Source organism: Eurosta solidaginis, chromosome 4 (genome assembly GCF_040869045.1).
Source record: "Eurosta solidaginis isolate ZX-2024a chromosome 4, ASM4086904v1, whole genome shotgun sequence".
Lineage (NCBI taxonomy): Eukaryota > Metazoa > Arthropoda > Insecta > Diptera > Tephritidae > Eurosta > Eurosta solidaginis.
The window spans coordinates 197,217,806-197,237,696 of NC_090322.1; the positions used below are offsets into that span (position 1 = coordinate 197,217,806).

The 19,891-nt window shown below is 33.5% G+C and overlaps 1 protein-coding gene across 5 annotated transcripts in view; it reads left to right on the forward strand.

The window, feature by feature from the left end:
* The window catches only part of Mct1 (Monocarboxylate transporter 1), an 854,653-nt gene that overhangs the window by 747,313 nt on the left and 87,449 nt on the right, over positions 1–19,891 (forward strand). Inside the window, exon 1 of one of the 5 annotated variants that reach the window (XM_067784503.1) lies at positions 4,314–4,391. The exons of 1 other annotated variant lie outside the window; for it this stretch is intronic. The gene's annotated coding sequence lies outside the window, so the exon portion shown is untranslated. 3 more of the 5 variants (XM_067784499.1, XM_067784502.1, XM_067784500.1) reach the window with 3 other exon arrangements.

Consider the following 19,891-nt stretch of genomic DNA (forward strand, 5'->3'; position numbering starts at 1 on the left):
ACTCGAACAAGCTCTCCCTTAGAACCCCATAGAGTCACAAATGGGACGACATCTCAGACTATCATTTCACAGCTGTTTATGAATAGCTCCAAACTGATTATCAATGTCGGTATTGTTACATTTATGCTCAAAAGACTTCTAAATTTTCTTACGCATATTGCTGGACAGCCATTTTACCGTGTTTCAGGTTGAATAAAGAAACATCGTGCAGTGGTGTACCTGGGAACTATGCTTACGACGAACTACTGAGGGAGGATACAAAACATACCCACTTTAACCAGCTAAGTGTCGAAAAGAGCTGTTGTTGCTTCGTCCCTAGATATTTTGTTTCCATTAAAACTCTGATTTTGGTGTCACCTACCTATGGTTCTGGCAAGGATAGTTTTTTTTTTCTCTTGGTAAACGGCACTGGTACATTTTCGTTAGAATTGATAGGCAGTCCATTGATATCACACCACCTTTCTATGATGAGTAGGGCAAAAGCGATTGGATATTGGTTCCTCGTACATTCCTGTGATGCAGATTACTAAGCCATCTGCATACCATTGTGTGTTCAGTGCATTGGATTTCAGTTACTGAAGGAGGTCATCTATGACTATGGACGACAAGGGAGAGGAGAGTACAGCCCCTTTAGGGAATCCCCTAATGTGGCCACAACTGCCTCGGTTATCTCCGCAGTGCAAGACTGATTTTTGTTCTCTTTAGCATGGATAGCACCCAGCGATTGATCACTGGGCTTATATTCTTTCCATTCATAACTTTTTCTATAGCATGATGTTATCGAAAGCCTTTGAGATGTCAATAAGAGCGCAGATAGCTATATTTTTAAATTTATCTTTAAATAAAATCTTCTAAGTGTTTCTATCGGAACCCGCCTATGGGAGCAGAGGAAGAGGGCGGCTTCCACTCCGCTGGAAGGACCAAGTGGAAAACGATATGAACTTCCTTGGTGTGACCATTTGGCGCCAGTTGGCAGAGAGAAGAAGCGACTGGCGCGCCTTGTTGGACCGCCATAACCGTTTAAACGGTTAAGCGCCAATTAAGTAAGTGAGTAAAATTTTCTAAAGTTTCCAAAATGTTCCGAGATTTCGATTTCCTTCAAAAATATCTTCAAGTTTGGTTTGCATTGTTTCACATATAAAAAATTCATGGAAATTTTTGCCTAATTATCAAAACTAAAATAAAGAAGAATTAAGTTCACGAAATAGGATAAAAATTGCCACTGCTACTTACGTTTTCGCTGCTGTACCTGTACAAATCTCTGTAAGAATAATATTTAGGTAGGCATATGAATATTCAAAATAACAATATTTAAATGTACAACATTTTATAAAAAGAAAAGCCGCACGTTTTATAGTGAGGCATGGTAATTATATGAAATCTTTAGGAATTTTTTTTAACATTTTCGTCACAGCCCTACAAAAATTAAGATCAGATGGGAGGATTCTGGGAAGTGGAAAAGTGAAATAAAATTCTCATAAATTAATAAATTTTTTTATGAAATAATATTATTGTAACGAATTTACTACAATTCCCCTTATTTGCAATCTTCTGCTAACGTTCGAATCACTAAACTGTTGAATAAATAACTCCACTATTCAATAATGCAAAATGACCTTTACTAAAGTACTTCACCATAACACTGATACTTCACAACCAATAGCTTGCTTAAATCGAACTGATTGTCGCGCCTCTACTGTGGCGGCCTTTTATACTTTGTGATTTCTCGTTTGCATACTTCTAGGCTCTTCCCGAATTTACTTAGTTACTGCTATATAATTATAACTACAGATGTACGTGTATAGCTCTCATATGAACGTGTATTTGTGAGCGACACTTCCACAATTATAATTGCATATTGCGTTGCTTCTCCGCTGCGTGTACGTACATATGTGTAGACAGACAATATAAAATTGATACACCTTAAAATCGTTTAAACAATATATTTATTGTTTTTGTCTTTATTAAATTAAAAATACAAAAGAAAAACAATTGTTTCGACACATACGTAGTGTCTTCATCAGTTGCTACGATTGATCGTAACGTATGTGTCGAAACAATTGTTTTGCTTTTGTATTTTTAATTTAATAAAGACAAAAATAATAAATATATTGTTTAAACGACTTTAAGGTGTATCAATTTTATATTGTTGTGTGTGTGAGTCGTTTACCGCTCTAAACTAACTATTTAGATATGTGTAGACATAATGATTGAATTATTGATGTGCATACAAGTCACTGCTTAGCATCGGCTTAGAGATGACAGTATCCCTTAGTGCCTGTAATACTCATTACATTATTATTTTTCATTCTATCACTTGACAGAATACGAACTCAACACTGATTCGATATTTTTGTTGCTATAATTTTTAAAGCATTGGTAACTCTCACTTACAAAATTCAATCGCTCTAGCTAAGACTACATTCAACACGGCGGCTGCAAGCATTGGCTACTTGATTACTTTGAGCGCGGCAGCCACACATAGAAATTATAGCAAATAGTAGAGAAAAATTAAGAAAACATACACATTACGCTAAAAGGACGTTGAAAAGAACGATTTTAACTTATGTTGTCTGTTATGTACTTCTATTTTAGTTTTTATTCATGAAATAAAAGAGTTTTTTCTTTCGTTTGTTTCATAAGCGCTGAAATTCTCATCCGGCTTATGACATATTCTAAAGACATAGTTTTAATTTTTAATTTAAAATTGAGGTCCTTCGAGTAGAAGATGGGGTGAGGTGCCAATACCTCAGAGCCCAGTGCTCGCCTCCACATCACATTTTAAAAGGGGTCTTCAAAGAGAAGATGAGGTGGCTCATTAGAGCGAAACCTCAGAGTTCCCTATGCTCGCCCCAAATTAAAAAAATAAAGGTGTATCGATGCTTTGCATCGTCCCGTGTTTTAAATACACCATAAACTAAATACATAAAGGTTTACCAGTGCTTTGCACCCTCCAGGTACACCATAAGCTAAATGAAAATAAAATACAGTCCATTAAAATAATAATTTATAAAATAAAAAAAATAAAAATAATAAATTTAAAAAAATGCTTGGTTGCAGCAGTGGACTTTGATCCCGCAACCCCAAACGTCTGAGTTGGGTACGTCATCCACTGTGCCACGACTCATACGCCTACAAACACATCAAATTACTCCCTTATAACTCACATTAAACTGCTCGTCCTTAACTGCCCCACGCTTAGCTACATATTTAACCTTATTTTATTTTTGTGTAGCGACAAAGAGTGGCATCTTTTTTATTTTTTCAATAGAAGCACATAGAAGCACGAGGAAAAGCTAAAATCATTCTTTTAGGCTTTTTTAAAAATAATTATTTGTATCTTCTAAATTTTTCGCTACTATTTGCTATAATTTATATTTGTAGAAGTAATCAAAAGGCCAATGCTTGGCTACGTTTGTCGTCAAGCTTCGCTTAATTATGGTTATGGCCTATAGACGTCGTGTTGAACGTAATCAGCTCTAATAGAATAATGCGGCAGTTACTCACGAACGTACGTACCAAAAACGTGTCAGCTGACACGACCTATCTTATGAGTGTGCAATGTAAACGAAAACTCACCAACGTGCAACGCCCGTACGTACGTAGCCCGGAACGTAGAAATCAAAACAATTTTGATTTTTTTCGTAAGAACGTGTCAGCTGATCGCTCTCTCACTAGACAGAGTTGCCTAGTAAACTTTTGTGCGCTAATTTTTGACCGTTTGCAGTTTTATGCAAAAACACCTAATTAAAGTTTGAAAAACTGCGAAAATAATTTGAAATAATTATGTAAAAGTGCAGATTATAAATATGTAATCTATTTATATTTATTTAATATTAATTCCAGCCTTTTACAACATCAAAAATTAAATTTGAAAAAGTTGATGTTTCCATAAGCATGCATGCAAAATGGTCAATGGCAACAGTGCTTATCTGTAAACAATACACACACAAATATGTTATGTACATGTACACAGACGCACACATTGATTGCTATGGGCTTGAGAGTTCGGTCAAACGTGCTTCGTACGACAAACGTCCTTACGTACGGCACACGTCGGTGGGTAACTTCCGCATAAGGTTTGATCTGGCGACAACGGCATTCGTGAACGATTGTCGTGCTGTTTTGTCGCGCCGAAAGCAGCGACCGTCATAAGAATATGTGTAAAATAATTTGACAGATGTCGCTTTATAGCCGCCGTCGTGAATGTAATCAGGCCTGCTGTCCACTGCACAGAGTTTAGCTTGCGCTTTGTGCTCACAGCTGTTATCACCACTGAAGAGGATCATACTCATACACGAAAAAAAAAAATTGAATCTGCGCACTGCATTTTTGTGCCGTTTTGTAATTAAATTATATTAGTTTATGCCTGAATTTTAAACGCGCACGTGGTAATATTGTGAATTAGCTCTGCTTTATATTTACGAGTGTTTTAAAATTTATTCTGTACAAACTATGTAAAGAGTGAAGAGTAATAATAAATGAAGGCTGAGTTTTAAAAGTGATATAAAATAATATCTAACTAGTATATAAAATAAAAACTTTTACAAGTTTTATGTAAATAAAAAAGTTACTTTTAAAACAGACAAAAATTAGTAGCAAATACATTTAGTAAACATTTGTGTACGTTTACTTGGGGAAACTACATACATATGTTTGTTTGTATGTATATTGCGATCATTAGAATTCTATTTTTAAACAGCTGATATTTGTTGTTATTTCTTTTGTGTTATTTATTTTTGTTTTTGTTTTTTTTTTTGATAGGTGTTCAATTTGTTTAATGCGTTTTGTTTTTACTTTCAAAATTTTTTATTTTCACTATTTTGTTTTGATATTTAGTTGCACCACTCGCGGCCGCCAACTCGTGCCGAAAATAAATAAATTGTTGATACAAAAAAATGTTTACCCACGCTTCTGCTGCAGAATTGCAATAACAGCGGTAATAAAGAGTTTTAGAGCGTGTTTTAAAAAGAGTTTTTTTTTTTTTTTTTGAAATTTGTGCATTTGAGAAAAAAGGAAGCACTGTTAACAACTTTTTTATTAACATTAGACAGCGTTAACTTAGCTTAACAAGAATAGTAGCTTTCCAATGAAGCCTGATCCAGATACTGTTAAAAATTTAACAGGCAAATGCAACAACAATGGTGTGATTCAGATACCTATCTATATCAATTTCGGGTCCCCATTTGGTTTTCTGTGGAAAACTTTCAACTTAGCGGATTTACTTGGTAGCACTTACAGTCAGATAAACTAGGGCATCCGATACTTAACAATTTTTTTCCACTCGGAAACCTGTACACTTCAAGTCTGAAAACCAGTTATTAAAGCCATTAAATAATAACATTATATTCGTTTTAAACCGTGATAGAAAAACTCTACGTTTTTTTGTCTGCGTATCTACAACAAAATATAAGAAATATAAGAACCACAACATAATGTGCAGTTGCCTTTTGCACAAAGCTCACGACAAAAATTAAATTTTTAATATAAGCCTATGGACGATTGTTGTTTTGTTCAAAACTCGCCTCCCCCCACATTTTTGGACGTGTTTTAACTGCCTTTTGTTATGCATTAGTACTCTACCTTTATTTTAAGTGCAAAATCCCATACAATTTGATATGGAAAATACATCGCATTTGTTGCACGGCTTAAAGAACTAGTAATACTAGTAATTAGTTTGTTAATTTGTTTAGTAAAATTTTATGGAGCGATTTGGGGAGAAAAAATTTGATAATAACTGGCGCCCTATTATATATACACATTAGTTGAGTGCTGCCAACTCTCATAGTACTGACTCGGATCAATTCAATGAGATTTGATCATGATCCAGAGCTGGATGTATCATAACAATAATAAGATAAAATAATAATTTTTAGGCCTTGAGCTCGATTCGAACCCGCGATCTTACAAGTCACTAGGCCAATATAACAACAAAACTTTTTGGTTTTGCTTTTAAGCAATTTCTATAGAAATTTGGGAGGTTTTTAACTTAGAACAAAGAATATTGAAACACGTTTAAGCCGATGAGTGGTTGAAAGCTTAGGCGCAAATTTCAATTCGTGTGCATAAATATTTTTTGGTAGCAGACGGAGGTGCTGTCCCCATATTCAAGAAGACAAATCTATTACTTTCGATGGTGATTACTTCTAAGCTTACGGAGATATTTCCAAAAACCAATTAGCATATTAGTTGTATATTCGCGCCAAAAATTACATCATCGGATTTTTGATTTAATATTTTTTCCGTTGTACTAAAGGTTAAAAATTTGTTGTATTTGTTTTCGTTCAAAAGGAAACACAGGACTACACATAAATAAAAATAAATAAATGTAAGGCACGATAACCTCCGAAGAGATCTAAGGCCGAGCTTCTCTTCCAATTTGCGTCGTGCTCCTCTTGATTTTCCCTACAAATTCGCCGGACGGGACCTACATGTTTTAAGCCGACTCCGAACGGCATCTGCAAGGCAGATGAGTTTTCACTGAGAGCTTTTCATGGCAGAAATACACCCGGAGCGCTTGCCAAACATTGCCGAGTGGCGACCTTGATTAGACAAATTTTCTTCTAATTGAAAAACCTTATTTCTAAAATTTTGATGTTGCTTTGCCCGGGGTGTGAACCCAGGCGCCACATACATTTAACAATATAAACATTTTTTTTGGTGTTAAGCGGCGAGTACTCTTATTGCTAAATTTATAAAAATATGTATTTTAAAGCAATTTTTCAGCATAGTTTTTTCTCCCAGGAATAGAACTCGAACCCGCATTCCTGCTATGATCGATTTGTTGACAACAACAACTAACATTCATTGGTTGTTACTCTGTTTCAAAAAATAGCACAATTTAAAAACCTGTTCGTAAAGAAGCGCCAAAATCTGTTGTTTTTTGTCAGCAGGTCCATCCCAATCCAGAAAAAAGGTTTTGAACATGTTTACAATGTCAAATTGAAACAGCAGCCGCATCGTCCATACTGGTGTCACTTTGTTTCAGTTGTTCCCAAAATATCTAACATGTTTTTTTTTTTGCTAAAATTACGAACTCTTTTTGAAACACCCGTTTTTTGCAGTATGTTGCTAAGTTATTGAGAATTGATTGTGTTGGTAATAAAATTAGGAAATAAGTCAATTATTACAACATAATCAAATTAGTTTGATAAAGATAAATGGAAAGAAAATGATGGAGGTCAAAATCTCTATAAACTGAGCGGGTAGTACATTCCATATATCTGTTGTAATAAGCGATAGTAGCCTGAGTCGAATAAGAAAATTTGCAGAGAAGAAAAACTCACTGACTTTTTAATAATAAAACCTGATATTTTGATGAAACATTTTTAGTCGATATGATATAATTTCTTTCTTTATGATATGCGCCAGCAAAGGTATTGCATTTTCAATAATTTTTCGAGTTCCGACTTAAATCATTATCGCTAGTGCCAACAGATATAATGCATTTTGATTGGTGAATAGCTTTGCTCGCTGTATGGGGAAATAATTGCGAGAACACATAAAAAAGAAAGTAAAGAGCAAAAGGGTTGCCAACTCAGCTGAACAAATTCGGGGTTATTTTTGGGAATATTCCAAGATAGTTTCGGAACTCTTTCGGGGCTATTTCGGAATTGTTTTGGGAGTCATATTTAGACAATTTCGGAAATGTTACTATCATGTTATTCTATCGAGTTTGTTTTCCGGGACTATTATGGGACTACTTTGCAAATATTTCAATAACAAATTGAAAATCAATTTTTAAGTTAGATGTAGATAAATTTTTGGACATGGCTGGCATAAGCTTCAAACTCTTTGCAAAATTAAGATGAAAGGTTTTATTGAAATTTGTCAAAATATCAAAATTTGTTCACTTGTATATACACATGTGTTAAAAATTGAGAAATTTGTTATTGAATGTAAAAGGTATTTTTTTTTATAAATCGTTGGGCAACGTATCTCATTTTCAAACTCCTGACATATAAAAACTGATATAATCAACCAAAACTTATAGCCTGCACTAGTGTAGAAAATAAAAACCAACAACAAAAAAATCAATCGAAGGACATCAAAAAAACGATATAAAAATTAATTCGTTTACATAGGAATATTTTTATGTTAAATAGTTGGATCGTAGACCCACTTATGTATTTAATTGTTTTGGCAATTTTATCATTCATTGGCTATCGTACACACAAAAAGTACTTATATACGGAGGGGTTAGGCGTGCTGTTTACTGTATCGATTCAAAAATAAGTAGATCCTTCAGGCTGTAAAATTATCGCTGTACCTTTCAGGCGGGAATTGTGACCGAAAAAAAAGCAGCAGAAATCGTGGAGGATAGTCAGGCGGTAATAAGGGCAATAATCTCACACATTACTTCATCAAGAAGTATTTTAAATTGCTAAGAAGCTATGAAGAGGCTTCGCTCAGATCGAACTATACATCCTCAGTGGCTTCCCGACCATGAATAGATAGAAGGTAACGAAAAGGTCGATTAGTCGGCAAAGGCAGATCTACCTTTGTGGATATCCTTAATAGCGATTTCTCCCGTTTCTCATTTAGGTCGTATAGTATTTCACAGTAAAGATTCATAATTTGTTAGCATTGTTATATAGTGTTTTCGTGTTATTTTTTTAACCGCTACTGCATTTGCATTACCCCGCCCTAAAAACGTTTTTTTTCTTTCCAAACATGATCCCTCAAAAGCTCAAGCTTGTTTTAAAATGGATTTTCAAAGAATAATATTAAGTTGCAGCTTGTTTAGCAAAAAGCCAACTTAAGTTGTGAACTATGACCTAGGATTATACTTAATGAATTTTCCACGTAAGAAAGTAAGATGTGAGATTGCAAGCGCTAAGTAGAGTTTAATCATAGCTAAGCTGCCCATACGAGTTAAATTAAGTTTAAACTGTGCTTAGTAAAAATTGTAAAACGCTTAATATAAACATAAAACCATATTGTAACGAATTTAGTGCAATTTCGCTTATTTGCAACCTTCTACTAACGTTCGAATCACTAAACTTTTGAATAAATAACTCCACTTTTCAATAATGCAAAATGGCCTTTATTAAAGTACTTCACAATAACACTTATACTTCGCAACTGATAGCTTGCTTAAATCAAACTGACTTGTCGTGCCCCAACTGTTGCTGTTTTATACTGCTTGGTTTTGTTGGCATATTTCTAGGCGGTTCTATTTCTATAATTTACTAGTTAGTTACCAGCTATAAAATTACCAGCTATAACTACGTTTATAGCTTCTCATATGCGATTGTATATGTGAGTGATACTTGCACAAATTATTGCCTACTTTTGAACGCATCTCAGATATGATATATGCATGTGTTTGTGCGTTTTCTCTCCGCTGCGTGTACGTACATATGTGTAGACATAATGATTGACTTGTTGATGTGCATACAAGTCACTGCTTGGTATTGGCTTAGAGATGATAGTATCCCTAAGTGTTGCTAATATTCGTCACAATATGTACATATCGCTAACCAAAATTTTAATCCGTTTAGATTGAATAACTTCGCTCAGATTTTGTTTCTAACCAAATATTGAATCGCAGGAACACTTTAGAATTTTGAAAATAACAGTGTTGAGCTTTGTGTATTTTCATACTACCTACATTTTTTTAAGGGAGTTTTTAAGATTATAACGCCTAATTCGATCAGGTATTTTTATAAAGGCAAACGAAACTGTTAAAACTTAATTGAGTGCAAAAAAAAAAATTCCAGAAACAGTCTAATATCAATAAGTGTACGCTGTTCTATCTATTTTCGGCGCACTATTAAAGAATTTGATCAGTTTCACTTATAAATACGTCTGCGATTAGCTATATTAATTTTCTGTTATGTTTTATTGCTAAGTACAAGTTTGAGCTTATCAACAATGAAATTTCACGCTCTTTATCAAATGCCATATTTTTATAACACTTAAATATGTCAAATATGTATTTATGCTAATATGCAAAGTTCTTTTGTTCTTATACAGAATCGTATTTGAAATAAGTGCTTAAATACATGAATCTGATATCTGTTGAAGAAATTATACAGTTATGCAGAAAAAAATAGCTGTACACAGCATTTGCTCTCTTTAAATATGAAAATCATAGGCTCATTCCATTTCAAGACACCCGGTCCGCGCAGGACATGATTTTTGATTTCGATGAATATGTTTTTCTTTGGTCGAAATAATGAAACACGTGTTTTTTTTTTGCCTGAAAAAATTTTTTTTTCGGATTTATCGGCAATTGAATTCGATAAAATGCAATCGATATTTTATTCACCTATTTTTTCAACTGTCAATAACTTCGCCAAAATTAAACGATTCTCATGATTTTTTCTTTGAAATGTTCGTTATTACTTTTAGTTTTATATAAATTTATAAACAATAGCATATAGTTAAAAAAATTTTTTTTAGTATTTAGTAAAAATTTATGAATTTTTTCAAAAATTTATTTCTCAAAAAAGTTTATGTTTTTTGTTTAAACTTTTTCTATATTGAGTGAGCAGTTCATATTTCAACTTGGCCAAATGCCTATTAGCCAAAACTCGTTGTTTTCGAGATATGAATTTTTGAATATTAAACATTTTTCCCCCCATTTATTGATGCAATGCATTTTATCGAATTCAATTGCCGATAAATCTGAAAAAAAAATTTTTTAACGCAAAAAAAAACACGTGTTTCATTATTTGGACCAAAGAACAACATATTAAAATTTCATCGAAATCAATAATCATGTCCTGCGCGGACCGGGTGTCTTGAAATGGAATGAGCCCATAATAGTTTATTGGTTTAACAGAAAATTGTGTCATGATAAAAAAATTTCGTTGGTCAAAATAATAGGCGAATGAACTTTTCTTCGAAATCAAAATAAACAATCCAATTGTAAATTACTCACATTGTTTTTTTAATAAACGGTACCTTTTCCATGTTTTCTATATTTTTGACTATTTTACTGGCCATGATTTTAATTAATTTTTGACAGGTTACCAGTGGAGTGCAATTCTTCAAATTCTGTGAAAATTACTACTTGTTTTCAAAAAGATATCAGTCTTCTCTTGTGGTCACTACACAACTTCTCGAACGTGTTGAAATCAGGGGATTGACTTGGCCATACGTATGTGGCGTGCATAACGTTTTGCAAAATATTCCTTTGCTTCTAACTGGTCATTGGGCCGTTTATCCATTGAAATCATTTCCAGACAAATTTATCTTCACCTTACCCCGTAATAAAATACTTATTTCGCCAATTTCTTTTTGATCAATGGTCCACATCAATACTGTAACGAATTTACTGCAAATCCTCTTATTTGCAACCTTCTGCTAAGTTCGAATCACTAAACTGTTGAATAAATAACTCCACTCTTCAATAATGCAAAATGGGCTTTATTAAAGTACTTCACAATAACACCTATACTTCGCTTACTGATAGCTTGCTTAACTCAAACTGATTTTCAATACTGCTATTGCTCGCTGGATACCGTCTTAAATCCAACTGATTGTAGCGCCTCTACTGTTGCTGCCTTTTATTTATTTTAACTTTATTTATTTATTTATTTATATAGTAAAGAATGGCTGTATCGTTAAGACATATTCTTTTATAGTACATCAACTTATAGGTAAATACAGGAATTATAAAAAATAATAACTTAAAAATATTTATATATAACTAATTGCGTATGTTTATATTAGAATGTATGAGAATTAAATATGGTATTTGTTGGAGAAAATAAGATTTTACGTCAAAGAAGTAAGGACTTAGAATAGCACACTGAGATAGAAATAGAAATAGGATGGAGCTAATCCGCAGTTACATTTACCCATTAGTTCCAAAGTAATTCTGTATAACGATCTTATAGTTACCTCGATTTATGATTGCCTTAATAGATTCAGGAATGGAGTTCCATAGTCTCACAGCATGAACAAAGAACAACCGCGAAGAAGATAAGTAGGAGCACTTAGGGAGAATTAAATTATGATGCCTATTAGATCTTGTGAATTTTAGCTTCTTGTAAAGATAGCTAGGAGTTTTGAATTCAATAAGCTTATACAGAATATACAGTTCCTAGCTGCAAGATAATCTAAGATACTGCATCCCAGAAGTTTATTCTTCCACAAGTAGATGTGGTCATATCGCTTTAAGCCGTAGACGTAGCGGGTAACATTATTGAACAGCACTAGAATTTTATGAGAAGAGACAGAGTCCAGCTTACTATATACAAGATCGGAATATGTAATATGAGGTAGAATGAATTGCACAGCTAATTTTTTTCTTATGTCTAACGGTGTAAACGAGGCTGACATACTTAGCCTGCGCAAAACAGTGTACACGTTGCTTACAACTTTGTTTATATGGTTCGAACAGCTCAGCGAAGAATTCATAATAAAACCCAAATTTTTTATCTTGTCAGTAAACATGAGACAGTTATTACCAACAAAAAGCTTGGGAATATCTTCAACATGGACAGTACTATTACTGATGGGTAACACATACGACTTGGACGCGTTTAGACGGAGACAATTTTTCCGGGCCCATTCATCAGTTTTGATTCTCCTCCACTTTGAGTGAAGCCTATTACGCACTTTAATAGCTAATTTAACACTATCATTGTACCAGGGACAAGACATATTCTTGACATGAGCACTACGAAGAGGAACATGACTACAAAAAACATTGTTTAAAGTCTTATTTAAAAAATCAAGTTTTTCATCTAGTGGCGGTAGAAACAAGCAATCACCCCAGTTAATATTAGACAGGTCATTGAAAAGTACACCAACGTTAACATTTTTCAAATCACGATACAAAAAGTTAACATTTTCAGGAGAATAGTTAAACGCAAATCAAATTCACAAAAAAGAAGATCATGGTCAGAGACAAAACACATTTAGTCAAATTTAAGGACATGGTCAAGATTAGAGGTGATTACAAGGTCCAACAGCGAGGAATTACAATTATTGGAGTACCTTGTTGGTATAGTCATGTTAACTACTTCAAGGCCTGCAGTAGAGACATGGTCCAATAGCTTCGTGGAATACGGGTCTTTCCCAAGAAGATTTACGTTAAAGTCTCCACATATAACATATCGTTCATATTCAAGTAAAAACGCAGACAGCTCAGTAAAAAAATAATCTAATATTAAACACTTATGAGGGTTATATACACAAGCAACTAGTACCTTTGCAATGCCATCTGAAATTTCAGCAACAATAAATTCGGTTTCTAGGCTATCCGATGTTGATAGAATTTTTATATTAAGGCTAGATTTGCAATAAATTGCAACGCCTCCCCCTTTTTTACTAGTTCGGTCATGTCGTACGAGTTTAAAATTAGGTATATTATTATTATATATTAGGTATATTATCTCTTTGATTTCCTCGTTGCATCTTCTAGGCGCTTCCAGAATTTACTTAGTTACTGCTATAAAATTATAACTACAGATGCACGTATATAGCTTCTCATATGCGCGTGTATTTGTGAGCGACACTTCCACAATTATAATTGCATTCTTTTGGGAGCATCTGAGATAAGATATCTGCATGTGTTTGTGCGTTGCTTCTCCGCTTCGTGTATGTACATATGTGTAGACATAATGATTGAATTACTGATGTGCATCAAGTCACTGCTTAGCATCGGCTTAGAGATGACAGTACCACTTAGTGTTGCTAATATTCGTAACAATACTAATGTTTAGTGACAAAAGCTTTTCTCTTTTTCGTTGAGAAAACAATGGAGTAAGGAATTATATTTGAATTGTTTACTTTGATTTCAAAAACAAGTTCTCATACACCAACTGTTATGATTTTCATATATTTAGCATATGTAAATAAATTTATTAATACTATCACGCAAAATTTGTTTTCATTTGCAAAATCTAGTCATGATGGAGATCAAAAACTGTGCTCACCTATTAGTGTGTCCATGTCTGTATATGTGTGGGTTCCAGGAATGTATCCCTGCAAAAAATAGTTCGATTAATCCCTATTGCTCACATTGCCGTTTAATTGATCCCATATAGTTCCTTTTGGATATATTTGGCATCAGACAGTTTGAAAATTATGTAGCCTATTGAAAAATAATAAAAAACAAATAACAACGAAATGAATAAAATAAAAAGATTGAATGCGATTGAATAGCATTATTTAAGAAAAATACGGAGCTCTGTACAGAACCTTAAATGCTAGGACCATATGTTCCATTATCGTAATATTTGTTTTGTTTTTATTATTCTACACCAATACGAAAAGAAAGTATCAATATTGTAATAGAGTTTAAAAAATTATAAACTTCGTAAGAAATTTCGTATACGTAGAAAGAGGACTTGTCCGACAGTACCCGTAGATGAACAAAAGAGACTTGTGTGACTGTGATTGTTGAGGTACGAAGAGAAAATATCCGACACTACCCGTATGGATACAAAAAGGACCTGTCGTACACTTCCCATATGGGTGCAAAGCAGAAGTGTTGGACAGTATAGAAAAGATCTGTCCGAAAGTACCCGTAGGGGTACAAAGAAGGCGTGACGAACATTACAAAAAGGCTCTGTCCGACAGTACCCGTAAGGTTATAAAGAGGACTAGTCCGACACTAGCCGTTCAGGCATAAACAGCTACAAATGGTCTCTCCATAGGGCATGCTCAAACAAAAGGGAGAACTACAACCTATATAAAGAGATCAGAACTGGCTATAGTCGCATACTTCGTTAAAATAAAAAAATTAAATAAAAAATTATGCAAAGAGTATAAAGTTAACAGAAAATGGGTGTGGCACCGCCCACTTGTGATAAAATCAATTTTACAAATATTATTATTCATAAATCAAAAATCGTTAAACCTATCGTAACAAAATTCGGAAGACAGGTTGCCTTTACTATAAGGAGTACTTTGATAAAAAATTAACGAAATCGTTTAAGGACCACGCCCACTTTTATATAATTTTTTTTTAAAAAGTTCGTGGACGAATGAAATAAGCTATATCTTTGCAAAAAAGAGCTTTATATCAATGGTATTTCATTTCCCAAGTGAATTTACAACAATAAATAGGAAATTTCAAATTTAAAAAATGGGCGTGGCACCGCCCCTTTTATGATTAAGCAATTTTCTATGTTTCGGGAGCCATAACTCGAAGAAAAATTAGTTCAGAATATAATCATACGTATATGTGTTATTAATAATAATACCCAACGGATTAATACCCTCCAAAGCCCGCCCGCCCGACCGGCGCGAGGAGCGCATTCGCATGATGCACGGATTTGTTTTTGGTTTTGCTAAGTTGTTGATAGGCGGAGGTTTTTTAAGCGTCGAGATTTAAAACTGCTCAGCAACAGAATAAAAATCATCAGCTGAGTACTATACAGTTAGAAATTATACTTATACATACTACATTGTTAAATTAGAGAACAATTTTAGTTTATTGGTTGTTTTTTTTTTTTGTTACGAGTTAAGTTAGGATAGGACAGTTTTCTTTATGGTAAAAAGTGAATCCGTTACATCAAATGAATTATAATGAGTGTTAAAATCATGACACAAACACCGAAATGGTTTATTCAATTCGAAGTTAGTTCTACACTGTCTCAAAAGAAGAGGTTTGTAATGCCTCGACACTCGTGACGGGACGTTAAAGTTTACTTCGTTTAAAAGAATTGGACTAGAAATCAATCCATTCAGAAGCTTAGTTATAAATATAACGCCTAGCATTTCTATACGACTTGCAAGAGTTGGAAGATTGATAAGCTTCAACCGACTAGTATAAGGCGGAAGATTACACGCAGAGTCCCACTGAAAATTCCTTAAAGAGAAAAGTAGAAATTGCTTTTGTATTCATTCAAGTCTATCTGCATGAACTTGATATTGTGGATTCCAGACTATTAATCCGTATTCTAGTATCGGTCTAACTAAAGTGATGAAAAGCGCTTTAGTTACATAAGGGTCACTAAATTCTTTAGACCATCGTTTCACGAATGATAGAACACCTCTAGCCTTATTGACAGTAGCATTAATATGAAGGATGAAACTAAGTTTAGCATCTATCGTGACTCCTAAGTCGACAAAATAGTTTACTGATAGAAGAAAAAAAAACACTATCAGGCACACCAAACAAACAACAGCAGCATTTCACGTGTACAACTGGATATGTAATGTTCGGTTTCACCCGAACTTAGACTTCCTTACATATTTTATATGTATTCACATATGCGCTTAAGCTTTAAATGGACTGCTAAGTGTTGCGCATAAAATTAGTACTAAAAAGTGTATTCCACTATTCATCAATTCAATTTTGGTATGCGGTTTGTGTCTCCAATATTTCTCCATACACGACTTGTCGACGAGCGTTCGTTTTTTTTAGTCGCAAATGTAGATGTATATGGGGTATTCCATCCCATTTCGACCAATTTTGAACCCGACCCCTTTAGAATTGGTTGAAAGTTTTTCTTCTTTTTCTAGCTTACGAAAGACGTTTTTCAGAATTTTTTCAAATTTTTTCATCCAACTCAAAAAAAATTATGAATTAAAAAAAAAAAAACACCGTTTTTGTTTTCAAAATGCTACAACTTTTTCAAAAATTTACCGTTTGGGATCTTTTTTTTAAATTTGTTTTTAAATGTACTTTTCGGAAAAAATACAAAAAATTTTTAATTTTTTTTTTTTTTTTGTAATTTTTCAGTTTTTCGAGATTTTTGAAAAAAAAAAACTTAAAAAATTTTTTTGTATTTTTTTCCGAAAAATACATTTAAAAACAAATTAAAAAAAAAAAAGATCCCAAACGGTAAATTTTTGAAAAAGTTATAGCATTTTGAAAACAAAAACGGTGTTTTTTTTAAATTCATAATTTTTTTTGAGTTGGATGAAAAAATTTGAAAAAATTCTGAAAAACGTCTTTCGTAAGCTAGAAAAAGAAGAAAAACTTTCAGCCAATTCTAAAGGGGTCGGGTTCAAAATTGGTCGAAATGGGATGTAATACCCCATATATATATGTATATGTAAAACAAACACGGTTAGTATTATTTTTACAAAAATCTTCACATCCCCCTTTCATTGTAAACTGATTCAAATCTTAAATTTTTGGAGATTTTAATATACCACACAACATGCAACTGTAAAATTATGTTCGCATATCATTAGCTTAATGTGAAAATGTGCTAAGTCACTTTTTACGAATTTTACAGGAGACGAAAGAAACTGAATAATTTTTGAAATAACCTTCTTTTTTCAAAACTGTGAATGAGGATACCTTAGTTGCATTACTTTTGAGTGTAGAAACTTTGAAAAAGATAAATAAAAATCATCTATGCTAACCCAGCAGCTATTTTATGACTTAGCACTTTTTACTCAATATGTTTCCCCATCACTCCTCCCTTTTAATGAATGAAATATAACACTAAAACTATATATTTCACAAAAAATACTATTTTTTTGTCAAACTATTTCTAACTATTGGCACCACACCGAATGCCCTGGGTTCACACCCCGGGCACAGGAACATCAAAATTTTATAAATAAGGTTTTTCAATTAGAAGAAAATTTTTCTAAGCGGGGTCGCCCCTCTGCAGTGTTTGGCAAGCACTCCGAGTGTATTTCTGCCATGAAAAGCTCTCAGTGAAAACTCATCTGCCTCGAAGATGCCGTTCGGAGTCGGCATAAAACAAGTAATTCCCGTCCTGCCAATTTGCAGGAAAAATTAAAAAAAAGGAGCCGACTTAAATTGGAAGAGAAGCTCGGCCTAAAATCTCTTCGGAGGTTATCGCGCCTTTCATTTATTTATTTATTTTATTTCTAACGGTTCTGATCTGGACTCTTTTGCCGGATGGTGCGCAGACAATAACTTATTTTTAAATTCTAACAAATGCTGTGTTGTGTCTTATTCCATAAAGACAACTGCCACATACTTTATCTACAAACTGAATGCTAAATCTCTTAATCGTTGTCAAGAGAGTAAAGACTTGGGTGTAATTTTTGACTCCAAACTCTCTTTTTCTAGTCACATTGATTTCGTTGTTTCAAAATTTGTTGCAATTGTTGGGTTCAGTAGACGTAACACGTTTAAGGCACTTTATATATCCTTGGTCAGAAGTGGTGTTGAATATTACTCAATAATATGTAATGCTTTCTATGAATCTAACTCTTATAGAATTGAGAAAATTCCAAAAATTTTTACAAACATTTCTTTACGTATGCTTCATATACCAGCAGGCACAAATTGCTTGGTCTTCAGGCTTTGCATGACAGAAGAACTTTTATCTCACTCATGCTTGCCTATAATGTAATAAACTTTAGCACGAATTGCTCAGATTTATCTACTTTGTTCATTCCATATATTCCACTGCGTGATCTTCGGCATAATAGATTATTTATCGAAATAACTCATAAAACGAATTATGCTATGAATGAACCTATAACTAGGAATATACATCTAGCAAATCGATTCAGTAGTGTTCTTAATTTTAATAACATCTAATATAAGTTTAAGCTTGAATTGTTTTCTATTTTTAACTGGTCTGTAAGAAAGCATGTAGTTATCGACATGTAAGAATTGAAGTAGATTATAGTCAGCGCAAAGCATTCATCATACACCAAAGGCATGTCTCAATTGGGTAAATCCAATTTCAAGGGGTTGTGTTCGCAACCCTCTCAAGGGGTTTCCAGCACAATATATAGCTTCTCCATCCCAATTGCCAACTCACCTAACCGTGGCGAATCCTGTTTCATTGACAGCTGAGGCTCTGGCGACCCCAAGTTCCTCGTGGAACTTGGGGGTGGGGAGGGCGGGATGGCCTACAAGGTTTAATGTTATCATATAAGTCGTTCCCGAGATGGTCGAGCTAGTAGTATCTTAATAGTGCTTTGTTACCGGAACGTACCGGATCTATACCCGGCAAAGGGCCATCAACATCGCTAACACTCCCCAAAGCCTTCGGGGAGTGTCTTTATCGTTAATGCAACAGCAACAACAAAGCATGTACTTTTAGACTGAATGAATTAAATAAATAAATAAAATGAACGCACAAAGAAATGACTAGTAATTCTGATTGATATTATTGACAGGTTGACTTAGCACATTTTTTTTAACAGCTGACGACTTAGCACATTTACACATCATTGCCCACAGTAGATACGTAAAAATGAAAAATTTAAATATTTTTTTTTTTTGTGATCGATGTATTATGAATTCAGTTTTAAAACTGCATTAAAACACAATATTTCAAAAAAAGGTGATTTAGCACATTTTCACATTAAGCTAACGATATATATAATACTTCCTAGGAGCAAAGATGACTGGTACAGTGATCTTTGAATTTCATTTTTATATTCAAGCTCTATGAAAAAGTGACCCTTTTTTTGCGTTTCCCAACAAATTTAAATTTTCAATTACATCTGTTTACAAAGAAAGGGGGCGACATAATAAATTTGTTGTTACACAGTGTTATTTAAGCAAGTTTGTTAACTTATCATCCGCCTATAATATAGCTAAGTTAAATGACATTTTATTTACCAAGAGCAAATATAAAATGTAAGACTTAAGTGGCAGCAAATAAATTGTATTTACCTAGTTGTACATACATATATATACATTTACAATTTTATAACACATTTACTCTTATTTTTGAATTTTAATTGAAATACTAGGCATCTTAGGTACGTTGTCAATGAATATTTAGTAATTGTGGCCGAAAAACTCTAGCCAAAATTAATTAACTTCGTTAACCGCTGCCAGCAACAAACAATACGCCAACTTATACAATACGCTTACGTATAACAACAACAATAGCAAAATTTGTGTGCTTGACTTTTTAATTTCCTCTTTTAAAAATCAAAAAGTGTTTACAACAAAATGAACTATTGCAAACCAGCGAGTGGTGGAAGCAGAATTGTCTGTGGATTCTTTTCAATAATCCGAAGACTTCAT